The sequence below is a fragment of the Chinchilla lanigera genome, unplaced genomic scaffold (genome assembly GCF_000276665.1).
Source record: "Chinchilla lanigera isolate Chin_1 unplaced genomic scaffold, ChiLan1.0 scaffold00062, whole genome shotgun sequence".
Lineage (NCBI taxonomy): Eukaryota > Metazoa > Chordata > Mammalia > Rodentia > Chinchillidae > Chinchilla > Chinchilla lanigera.
The window spans coordinates 5955337-5966862 of NW_004955463.1; the positions used below are offsets into that span (position 1 = coordinate 5955337).

The 11526-nt window shown below is 43.8% G+C and overlaps 1 pseudogene; it reads right to left on the minus strand.

The window, feature by feature from the left end:
* Positions 1 to 322: 322 nt before the first annotated feature.
* Positions 323 to 11526, minus strand: part of LOC102007204 — a 20165-nt pseudogene continuing 8961 nt past the window's right edge.

Sequence of the window (11526 nt, forward strand, 5' to 3'; positions counted from 1 at the left end):
AACAATTTTCTCCCTCCTTCAAATTAGAGTGATAAAATATACCATGGCATTGAGTCTCACCACAATCCCCCTAGACAGAGGGATTTGTTTCTAGTCTGGAACCTCAACACAAAGCTAAGACACTACATGAGGTCCTCTCTCCTCCCCTCCTCTCCCCTCCCCTCCTCTCCCCTTCCCTCCCTTCCCCTCTCCCTCCAGCCATCTCCTCTCCTCTCCTTTCCAGCCATCTCTGGTCCTTCTCACAACAATATTTCATCTTCCCATTCTCCTGTAGAGGGCTAGGCCATTAGAGAACCAGCTACTCTGGCCTCTGAGCTTCCATTTAGTTTCTTAGGATCAGTAGAGAACTGGAAAGCAATAGAATTTGGTCAAGTAGGAAAGAGCCTTCCAAAAGAGTGTGCTCAGTGAGATTCTTTGTGTATAAGGAGAAATTTCTCTTCTCAACTCCCAGAAATTGGAGAATGCCTGATTTAAGAGACTTTTTAAGCTCTTCAGATCTCCAGGATATCATCATCAAAGTCAATGTCTTCAGATGTGGAGGTGCTGCTATCAGCAGACGCAGTTGCTGGCACAGATCTGGCAGAACAAAGCTGTCATAGTTATCAACAGGTCTGGGATGGGGCTTTGCAGAGGCTTTGGGCTTGGGCCCAGGACCAAAATCTGTGCAGAAGAAATATTCTTATCAGCATTAATGTCATCAACAGACCCATGTGATGGGGGAGTGGCTGGTATCTGAAGTGGATGAATATTGGGAACAGCCTGATAAGGCAATCCACTAAAATCTGATAGTCTGGCAACAGATAAGAGAAAAGAGTATTTGGAGATGGCATGGGCATGGGTATAGGCATGGACATTGGCACTGTTCCATCAGATTCACCAATAAGTGCTGTGGATCTGTCCACCTCTTTCAGGGCCACCTCTATTTACATCATCTGTGAATCCAACATCAATAAAATCTGTTTCTATCCCAGGAGGAGCTTGTGCCATGCCCAAAGAATCAGGCTCACAGGGTACATTGTAATTCACAGGTATCTCTCCACTAGATATTGAGTGTGGCTTCCATACTTACTTTGTGCCTTAACCTGCCATTGACAGTTGCAATCTTGCTGGTCATATATAACTTGTGATATTCTCTGCTATAGTTGGCACAGAACTGATCAGCAACTATTTTCAACTTAGGCACTTCTCACTGAAGTCAAGGAGCAGCCCAGATCAGTGTACACACAGATTTAGCCAGACCAGAATTTAGCTCCTTGACAGACTGGATGAGGTCAAATCATGCCAGCAGCCGGTCACAGTTGAAGTCTAGGATCTCCGTGGTTGTCATGAGGTAGTCTTCCTGAATAATGTACTCTGCTCATATCAGTGATATGAGGTAGTCTTCCTGAATAATGTACTCTGCTCATATCAGTGCTAGCTCATCCCTCCTACTAGTCAGATAATCAGAAATCTCCTTCCTTGCTTTTTGAACCAGCTCCATTTTTTTTCTCCAATAATTTAAGAAGGTTTATGACTAATCTCAAATTGATCCATAAATGCACAGCTTTAAATCCAAAGCCCATCACACTCTGCTATTTCTCCTGACTGAATTCGGGTGTGAAAAACCAACAACCTGGTTTAAGAGCACACTAGATATCTATACTAGGTGAGGTAACTAGACAATTCGCGATATCTGCTAGGAGGACTGAGCAACACCATATACATTGTTTCACTATCCTACCTAGATATCTGCAATAGGGCAGGTTGAGGCCATAGTAGCTTTTGGCTTGATCAGCTGGACTTCATGAAGTTCTGCACACATTGTACCTCTTTAGTTCTTGAGGTATTAGTTTTTTCTTTTTCTTTTTTCTTTTTTTTGTACTGGGAATCGAACTCACAAACTTGCACTTGCCAGGCAGGTGCTTGTGCTGCTGAACTATATCCCTCGCCCTCGAGGTATTAGTTTAAGTTTGGTGTGTGTGCTTCAAGTTATTGGGCTGCTGGTTTTGGGAAGCCTTGAGTCTTTTGCTTTGGGAATGGATTTTGTGGGTAGGGGGTCTGAGTTCCTCAGACTTGCTATGTTTGATTCTCACTGTCACCTCCTCTATATTGCTCTTATATCTCAAGTAATTTGTGGTTGTGTATTGTCTGGAAAACACTGATTCTGATGTTTTTGTTGTACTAACCATAGTTGCAATCTAGTCTGTTGTGATTGTCTTTTTTATGAGTCTGTCTAGTGGTGTTATCATCTTAGAAATATTAAAAGTGTGTTGTGTGAAAGAGCTTTTGATTTGGGTATTTGGTTGCTGTAGTTATCTCGTCAGAGGTTGTAGCCAAAAGTAGTAAGTTCAGGTTTTGTCTGGTAAAGTTCCCACCAAGCATGGGAAACATGCAGAGTATTCCAAAGAACTTGCCATTAAGATCCCTTTTGGCTAACTGGGGCAAATTTAAGGAGGATCATTTAAATAAGAAGAAACTGATCCTCTTTTTCCCCTTTTTTTTTTTTTTTTTTTGTACTGGGAATCGAACTCACGACCTCACGCTTGCCAGGCAGGCACTGTGCCGCTGAGCTAAATCCCCAGCCCCTGATCTTCTTTTTTAACAGTTTGGACTTAGTATAAATTGAGAAACCAACAATACTGGCCAAAATATGGAATCTCTGAATTATACCATTTTCCACACCAATACCAATCTGTTCTGTAAAAGGGAAAAGAAGTATTGAGATATCCCTTACTCCCAGGTATTTACGAAACAATTTGTGTGGTTGCAGTTTCTAAATTCCTTATCTTCACCCCAAACATTTTCCTTATCAATCCCATGAGAACTAAGATCAGGAAATGAATTGGCACCCGACTTTACTCAAGAGAATTTGTTCCCATTACAGGAAGTGTCAGGTTGGGATGGAAGCATTATCAGAATACATGTTCCTTTTTCAATAATACACATGGCTCAGTATAAAGAAAGAGTTGGCAGTTTTTCCAAGAATTCTGATAAGTTTAAGGATGAATTCATTAAGTTGAGTGCAACTTTCTTTTGTTTTTTTGAGATAAGATCTTGCTATGCAGTGTAGGCTGGCCTTGAACTCACTAGGTAACCCAGCCTAGCCTCAGATGCACAGTGAGCCTCCTGCCTCTAGTTTCTGAGTGCTGGGATTACAAACACTCAGTTGTGGTGTGCCACACAACTGGCTAGCGCTCCCCCCTTTTTAAGACAGGGTATTACTGTGTGAGTACAAATTTTGTTCAGACTTGGAAGGACATAATTGCAGTGTTAACTCGTTGCTGTATTCCTGAAGAGAAAGATGATACTATATTCTTAAAAAGCCTGCTGAAGCAGCTGATAGGTTGGCAGCTAACACTCCAGACCATGATGCTCAAAGGTCTGCAGAGGAAGCAGTACTGTGTACAGACCCCAAATGGCACCCTGAAAATTCTATCCATAAGCAGAAAATGGAGCATTTTGCAACTTGTGTTTGAGAAGAAATGGGACAGCTTCTGATTAAGCCTGTCAATTATGGCAGGGTTAAAGAGGTAGCACAAGAAAAGGAAGAGAATCCTGATGTGTTTTCAACTTGATTGTCAGAGGCCTTCCAAAGGTATACTAGTACTGGCCCAGGATCAGCAAAAGGAAAATTTTAATGGCCATGCATTTTGTAATGGCCATGCACTCTGCTCCAGATACTAAGAGAAAGTTTAAAAATTCTTGAGTCAGGACTCCAAATGCTGTTGTCAAACTTGGAGGAGGAACTCTTCAAGATCTATAATAATTGGGACCAGATAGAAGAAGCAAAGGACAGGAGGTTAGAGAAAGCTCTAACAGCTTCGGGCTGCTCTAATTTAACTGTCACATCAAGGTAACACATAAACTCCTTCCACACTTACTTGGCAAGAATTGGGTAGAAAACTATGCTTATTACTGAAAGGAGGACAATAACCCATTTGAAACCCGGGATCGAATGGGTTGTCCTGAAAATGAGACTCACCTTTTGGACTGAGGAAGTGTATCTTCCAGACCGCTACAATGGGAGAACATCACCATTGCTGTGGTGGAGCCTTGGGTAACTGTTGGTATGGCAGTTAAAGAAAAATATCAACTTGTTACAAAAATTTTGTCTAGGAACATCTTGTTTGTTGAGCTTGTGTAATATGTAGTTCACCAAGCTGTGTAGCCCTTACTAAATTCTAGTAAGCATATAAGTTGAAAGGGTTCACAGAGGCAATTTAAGGTCTTCTTGGAAATGATTAGCTACTGCTACACCTAGATGTCTGTGTTCATCGGATACCAGGTAGCAATATAAGCCCTTGCTTAAAGGCCAGGAGATATCCTGATTATCTAAGAGCAGTGGTTACAATACCCCCATGGTGAGAAAAGCTACCAGGTTGTCTTTGGAAGTACAGACCCCTTACTGGGGTCGAGATGTGTTGAAGGCAAAAGGACACTGGAAGATGATCAAAGGCCAGTTCTTGCAAACCAGGCTGTCCTGTTGAGAAGCTGTGATGTGGAAGGAAAATGGATTCTGTTTTGATGAGAAAGCTATAGGAAGGCATGCATAGAAGAGATTTCAGTAAAGAAATGAATCAGATATAAAGAAAGAAGAGAGAACATGTTTAGATAAGAAAGAATTCTGAATGATGAAATTCTACCAGAGGGTTAAAGTAACCTGCAGAAGTTTTCCCAGAGAATACGCTTATTAGAGGAAATTTGTTTATGTAGTGATGTTGACTATACCTTGCGTTCAAAAAGCAGCCCAAACAAGGGAGCCAGGAAGGTTACTGCCCATGGTATTACACCAACCTCTGGAACAGAAACTCCAGTGCTCTGACTGAGAGATTAGAGGGTCTGAGATATGAGGGTATCAAGACTTCCTTAGGGTGTTCTGGTCATTTCGATCCACGTCTGTAGGGACTCTATGTCAGTTAAATCTATGATCCCTCCACTCACATGTGTGTCTTTACATTGGTCTTGTGAGGGCTTTCAGCAGTCTGGCTATATTACATTCTGGTTAGATAGTTACTAGACAGCAAGCTGGGGTGGCTGAGGCTATCTGGGGCAGCATTGGGGCCACAGTGTGGGATGCGCACAGTCATTTCCCTTCTTTGTATTCAGTAAGCTCTTATGTCGTTTGGGTCTCCACCATGTCCTTTGGTGGGATGTCAGTGAGAAGAGTGGCCACACTGCTACTGCTTAGGGGTGTTGGGTGTCTCATTTCAGGAAGTGCTGGGACTTGGGAGGCCATGCATGCAGAGTTGACCTCTAACGGTCCAAGGACAAAGGTAGTTTGCAGCCTCATCAAACTTCAGTCCTTTGCCTTCAGTTAAGCAAAGCAGTACTGTTGCCAGCCCTAAACTGGGTGTGAGTACATGGTGTAGAAAGGAGAGCTCCCTTTCACAACCACAGGAAAATGTCAACTCTTCAACTGGTCAGGTTTTTGCATGCATGAAACCTTTTACTCTGTTTTGTGTAATGCCCTTATATGTGTGCATATGACCATTAGGTGTAGGTTCACATAATCCAAGATTATAACTCCTGCCATCAGGATAAGATTCTCTCTTGCTACCGTCAAGCAAGTCTTAAAATAGAGCATTGCTCCAAATTAAAGTTGCTGCTCTTGGGGAAGGGTGGCACCTTGGAGTGAGAATTATACATTGCTCTATATGTGTAGTTTTCAGTTTACTAGTCACTCATGAACTCTGGGTTGTTTTCAAAGGCCACTTCAGGTTTAACTTCTAAAGTCCCACAGGCCTAGAGGATGGAGTCATCGCTGACTCTTAACCTGCCCTCTAGTTGGCAGTTTCTGTGCAGAAGAGGTCTCAGCCATAGAATAAGTGGTATTGGTATATGAGAAAGGTTTGATTTTGAGGTGCTCACATGCTGCATGAGCTAATTTGGGAACTATTCATATTCAGGCAAGTATCTAGACTGAATGTGTTTCTGAGCTTAAGATCTACTGTGGCTCCATTTGCAAAGACAGTAAAAATGGCAGTGGTTCCAAGAGGCTAATTCCAATTCAGGGGTCAGTAGGGCTTAGAGTAGTTACTGGTGGTTTATCAATTGGATAGGACAGCCATGAAGGCCCCACAATGGCTAAAGAACCAATTTGTCTCTGGATAGAAAGTTCCCTAATGTATAAGACAGTGGCATCTCTGAGATCATGTTTCTACTCCAATAGAATATGGCCAGCCTGGAGAGGATGATAGTGAAAAATCTCAATGTATGGGCTGTACTGGCAATAGTTTGTCCTATGAAAAAGGCCAGATGCAGTCTTGGAGGCAATTTCCAGACCAGAAACATTGGATGGAGCAGATGCTTGCCGTTGCAGAGGGCCAAGTTGTGATGCCACAGGCAGAAAGGAAGATCCACTAGTATACTTTAAGGGTGATTATACTACCCTGTATCTTTAAACTGTTGGTAAACTGTATTTTCCAGACTAAAGAAAGTCTACCTTAAGCTGATATTGATGCAGAGCTTTCAACCAGTGTCTCCAGAGGAGAAACCAGGACCCCGCAGATCCTTGGAGCAGTTGAGGAGCCAGGACACCCCATGACATTGGAGTGAGATTGACAAGAGGTGAGGTTTTTTTCTTTTTTTAATCAGTAGACATAGTCAGCTGTCCCAGATCAGCTAAAAAGCAGTTACAGATGAGGGACCTTTGCCCTTTAGCTTCCTCTAAGACCAAGGACAATGAAATCTCTAGGGCGAGGAGGGGTGAGGCAGACGAGAATTTCCTCCGACTTTCTCATTTTTCCTGTGGTGGCTGGAAGGGGGATATGGTCGGCTGGTCTGTCCATTGTCTCCTTTTGCTCTCCCTCAAGCCCTGCCCCCTACACTGGGACAGCTTGCTTCAATGTCCTCTCTGCCTATCTAGTGGTGCCCTTCCTGGCTGTCACACTGCCTTTCTCCACTCTGATACCACTGGGGCCAGATCTGTGGAGTGTTGCCTCTTCCCCACTCCAGATGATACTGTTGCCTTTCTGAGAAGCCAGGGGCACCTTGAGGTGGCTAAAATGTGGAAACCCCTTATTTGCATATGCAACGTTCAGTGTAAGCTTTCAACTGTGCCCCTTACTGAAATAGATCTACAGCTGCCGTATAAGCAGCACTGTCCAGCCACCTGTCCGGTTTTAGTCCAGGAGGGCTCCCTCCTGTGTAGTAACCTCCAAGTACTGCAGCACAGGCCCAGTTAAAATGAAGACTCCTCTTTGGTGCTCCTGTAAAAAAAATATCAAAAAAAAAAAAGCTGGAGACAAGTGAAGGCAACTCAGGCTGGTAAACAGAACAAGTGCAAGTTTAGATGAACGAGTAAACCATGTGCCAGAGTAGGTAGGCAGCTCAGAAGATGGGAGAAGAAGCCATATAGCCAGAGGGCCAGGTCAGATGCAGATTATAAGGCATCCTGAAAGATGGGCAGAAGAAACAGTGGATTTCACTAAACTGAGATGACAGTATCAGCTCAGAAAACACTCTTTTTTCCCAGAAAACAGTCTTGATGTTGTTTTTACACATTATTTTCCCAAATGTAGGTAAATGTGTTAGTCAGGGTTCTGCAGTGGAATGGAACCAAAAGAATGTATATGTAATTACAAGAGGGAATGTGTTAGATTGGCTTATGTGATCAGAGGTTGTATAGCCCCACAATGGCTCAGGAAACCAGTAACAGTTAAGGCCAAGAAGGTGGAAGCCTCAGAACAACAGGGACAAACCGTGTAGCTTCAGCCTGAGGCTAAAGCCCTGGAAGATGCCAGAAGAGTCATCAGGACAAGTCTTCCTTTAAAGGCTAGAGAATCTTGAGTCTGATATCTGGGGCACTGGTAGCAACAACAAAAAACTACATCTGCTCAAGAAGAATCAAGTCTGTGTGTATAAGCAAGCGTTCCTCTTCCACCTTTTTTTTCCATCTGGGTCCCCAACCTAATGGATGGTGCTGCCTGAATTCTAGGTGGGTCTTCCTCTCTATTTGCAGACCTATAAGCCAATTGTCTCTGGAAGCAACATCACAGACACAGTCAGAAGTATGCTTTACCAATTTTTAGGCATCTGTCAATCCAGTCAAGGTGACAACCAAGATTAATAATCACTGTAGATCAGACTAGTTTTACAAAGTACCATGTACTCTTGAGACACTGGCTGAGAAGCAGATTCCAAGGACCTAGTCTCAAAGAACTGAACCCAAGGAGCACACAGAAGTGGACTTGGATTGGATGCCACTGCGGCAAAAATAGGATTAAGTGTTTTCGTGATACTTACAAGAAAACACCAGTATAGGATCCAGCCTCTTCTAACGTCCCTGGAGATCAGTGTCCCTTCAGATGGAATTAAGTTAAAACAGGAAGTCCGCTTGGACTCACTTGAAATAAAGCTACTGGGCTGAGATCAAGACTTGAGAAATGCTAACAGCAGAGGGAAGAGATCAATCTTGTGTCCACACTTGTGTTGCAATGTGGAAAAAATTTTGTAATCTGAATGAAACTCTAGTGATCATAAGCACTGGATGTCAGCCCTGACCACGGAGGAGGCACATGACTGGAATAATTGTTATCCATGGGGGCCTTGGGAGTTGGGGTGAGGTGGAGAGGTAAGGAAGCCAAAAGTGTTTACCGGAGAAAAACATCCCCTGCAGCAGGGAGGGTAGCTGAGGAGGACAGATGGATACATATTCCTCCAATGTCTCAGGATTTGGTGACACTGGAGATACCAACTCACATAAGGCACGGCCTAAGGGATGTGACTCATTTCTATTATCCATACAAATCTCAGCAGTGTTCCATTTCCCCAGTGCAAGGGCCTTAAAGCTCTACGCAGTCTGGGTTCTGAGTCCAGTGTATAAAGCACAATGTTTGGGGTGTTCCTTTGTCCTCTGGTCCACTGTTCTCCTAATGCTCCTATTATGAAGGCCCAGGAAGAGGGCACTGGAACCTTAACTATCCTTACTGGACCACAAGTCCCCTGGAGGCAGCAAGTGTGTCTTACACTGCAGATGCTTGGAAGAATGGAAATGAACGCAGCACACCTGAGAGCGCACAGCAAGAGAAGGCACCTAGAGAAGAGGCAGGCAAACAGCCTGCACGGTGTCGGCTTTCAGGAGCTCCAAGGACTTGCTTAAGTTCTTCCAAGTCCAGCACTAACAGGCAGGAAGCCTGACTTGTCTGTGAGTTTCCCTTGCCCTCCTCTGAGGGAGACACTGGCCAGCAGGGAAAGCGACTGGCTGAAAAGTACGAATTACAAGAACCCAGGTGACCTGGTGAGTGGGGTATCGAGGGAGCTGAGCCCGGGTTTCTGGTAGAGCTACTTTCCCTGCAACTCCAGAGCTGTCTCTTTCTTTTTGAGAATTCAGGTTTCTGGACTCGGCCCACAGGTTCTCACTGCGTGCAGAACAGCAACCTCTCCTTCCCGTCCTGCCCAGCACACCTCATGACACAAGAAGCTCTCCAAGGTCACGCTGAAATCGGGATATTTGCAAGCTAAAAAGACCTGAGTGATTTCATTTATTTATTTTTCCAAATTCAACCTTTAATTTTAAAGAGAATATAAAAATAATTAAAGAACATTAGAAACAATACAGAATTTCAAAAAACAAGATGATTTGAAGTCAACAAATCATCTCTTTGTTCTATTGCATATTGCTGTCTTCAAAGCAGTTGTTCAGATTACCAGACATAAACTTGCAAAGACAAGGAGTCATGATGAGGGCCTTGAGGTCAGTTGTATGAATGGACCAAGTCCTTAACTATTCCCGGCTCCCATACCTTTGTGATGGCCTCATTGTGGCTGAAATGTATTTCCCTTCATCTTGACTTTGGATAGACCTGAGTGATTTTAGTCAGTCCTTTCATTTTATAGACAAGGAAGCAAAGGATTAGAAAGGTCACACACCTTATCAGAAGTAATGGTAAGGCAGAGCTCTACAGCCTTGAAGTTGATCCCACTTCAAAGCAGATCAGAGAAGCTCAGAAGACAGAGGTATGAAAGCAGACCTTTAACAGAGACAAGGTAGATCTCTCCTCTGCCCCCTCTGCTCATTCTCCCTAAGATGGAAGGATGTGGTTTTTCTCTCCTCTTAACCCTTTGTTTATCTCCATTGCACCCTGTAGTGGTGAGGGAGGCTTTTCACATATGCACTCACTGAACTATTGCCATGGGATACTATTGAAATGACAAGGAAGAGCATTGTTTGTCTAGCAGAGGTCCCTCTCAGTAAACTGCATGTATCCCAGGGGCTGTGGGTAGCACTGTGCTCCACAAGAAATTCCTAACTCTAGATACTTGTGAGCGTAACCTTATTCAGAAATAAGGTCTTTGCAAATGTAATTAAGATGTTAAGTTAAAATGAGGTCATACTGGAGTAGGGTGAGGCCTTAATCCAACATCACTATATCCTCATAAGAGAAGAGATGCAGACACAGGGAGAGGACCTTATGACAGTAGAGGCAGTTTGCAGTGGCATTGTCATGAGCCAAAGAACACCTAGATCTACAGGAGCTGGAAGAGGCAAAGGAGGCTTCTCTAGAGGCTTCAAAGGGAGCAAGATTCCGCTGCCACCTAGATTTTTGGTTTTTAGCTTCCAGAACTATGAAAGAGAAGAGGCTTGCCATTTTAAGCCACCTAGTTGTTGGTCATTTATTATGAGAGCCCTAAGAACGTAATCCACTGGACAGATAAGGGTTGTTAGCTGGACCCCAGAAAGCAGAGACAGGACGAAGCCAAGCCTTGTGCAGAGTGGCCAAGTGAGGAGGAAGGACTGGGACCAAGGACAAGGGTTTTCAGGGGCCCATATAGGGCTTGTGTGGCGCTGATTAGAAGTGGAGCAAGGGAAACAGCCAAGCAGCACACAAGCCAGATTGAATCCCTTTCTAGCTGCAGATAAGCTGTGCCCATTTTCCTACTGTGAAGCCTACAGAAGAGGGAGTAATTCAGTTACTAACGTCGTCACTGCCTGGGCCCACGTCTTTGAGCTCTACTTCTGCATTCGGCAGCTGGCAAGCAACAAGAGCTGCCTCTTGCCATTTCACCTGTGAGCTGACCTCCTGAATCCTCTAAGAGAATGAACTACATCTTCCTTCTGTGTACCCTCCTCTAGGGCTCTGCCAGTGCTGCAAGAGTGTTTAGCATGTATTTACTTTTTGGTTGGTTTGGTATCACAATAGGAGTACATCGTGGGGTGCTTGGGGTTTCATTTTATCTATGCCTGGGGTTAGAGTAGCTTCAAATCCAGGAGTTCTCATGGATAGGAAGAACCAACATTATGAAGATGGCTATACTCCCAAAACTGCTGTAAAGATTCAGTGCAATTCCCATTAAAGTACCATTAGCATACCTCACGTATCTCGAGAAAACAAGCCTTAAATTCATCTGGAACCACAAGAGACCCAGAAAAGCAAAAGCAATCCTACCCAACAAGGACAGGTCAGGCAGAATCACAATCCCTGACCTGAAATTATACTACAAAGCTACTGTCATAAAATCAACCTGGTACTGGCTAAAAAACAGACCTGAGGATCAATGGAACAGACTAGAAGAAACAGACACAACCAAAAACACACTCAGCCACCT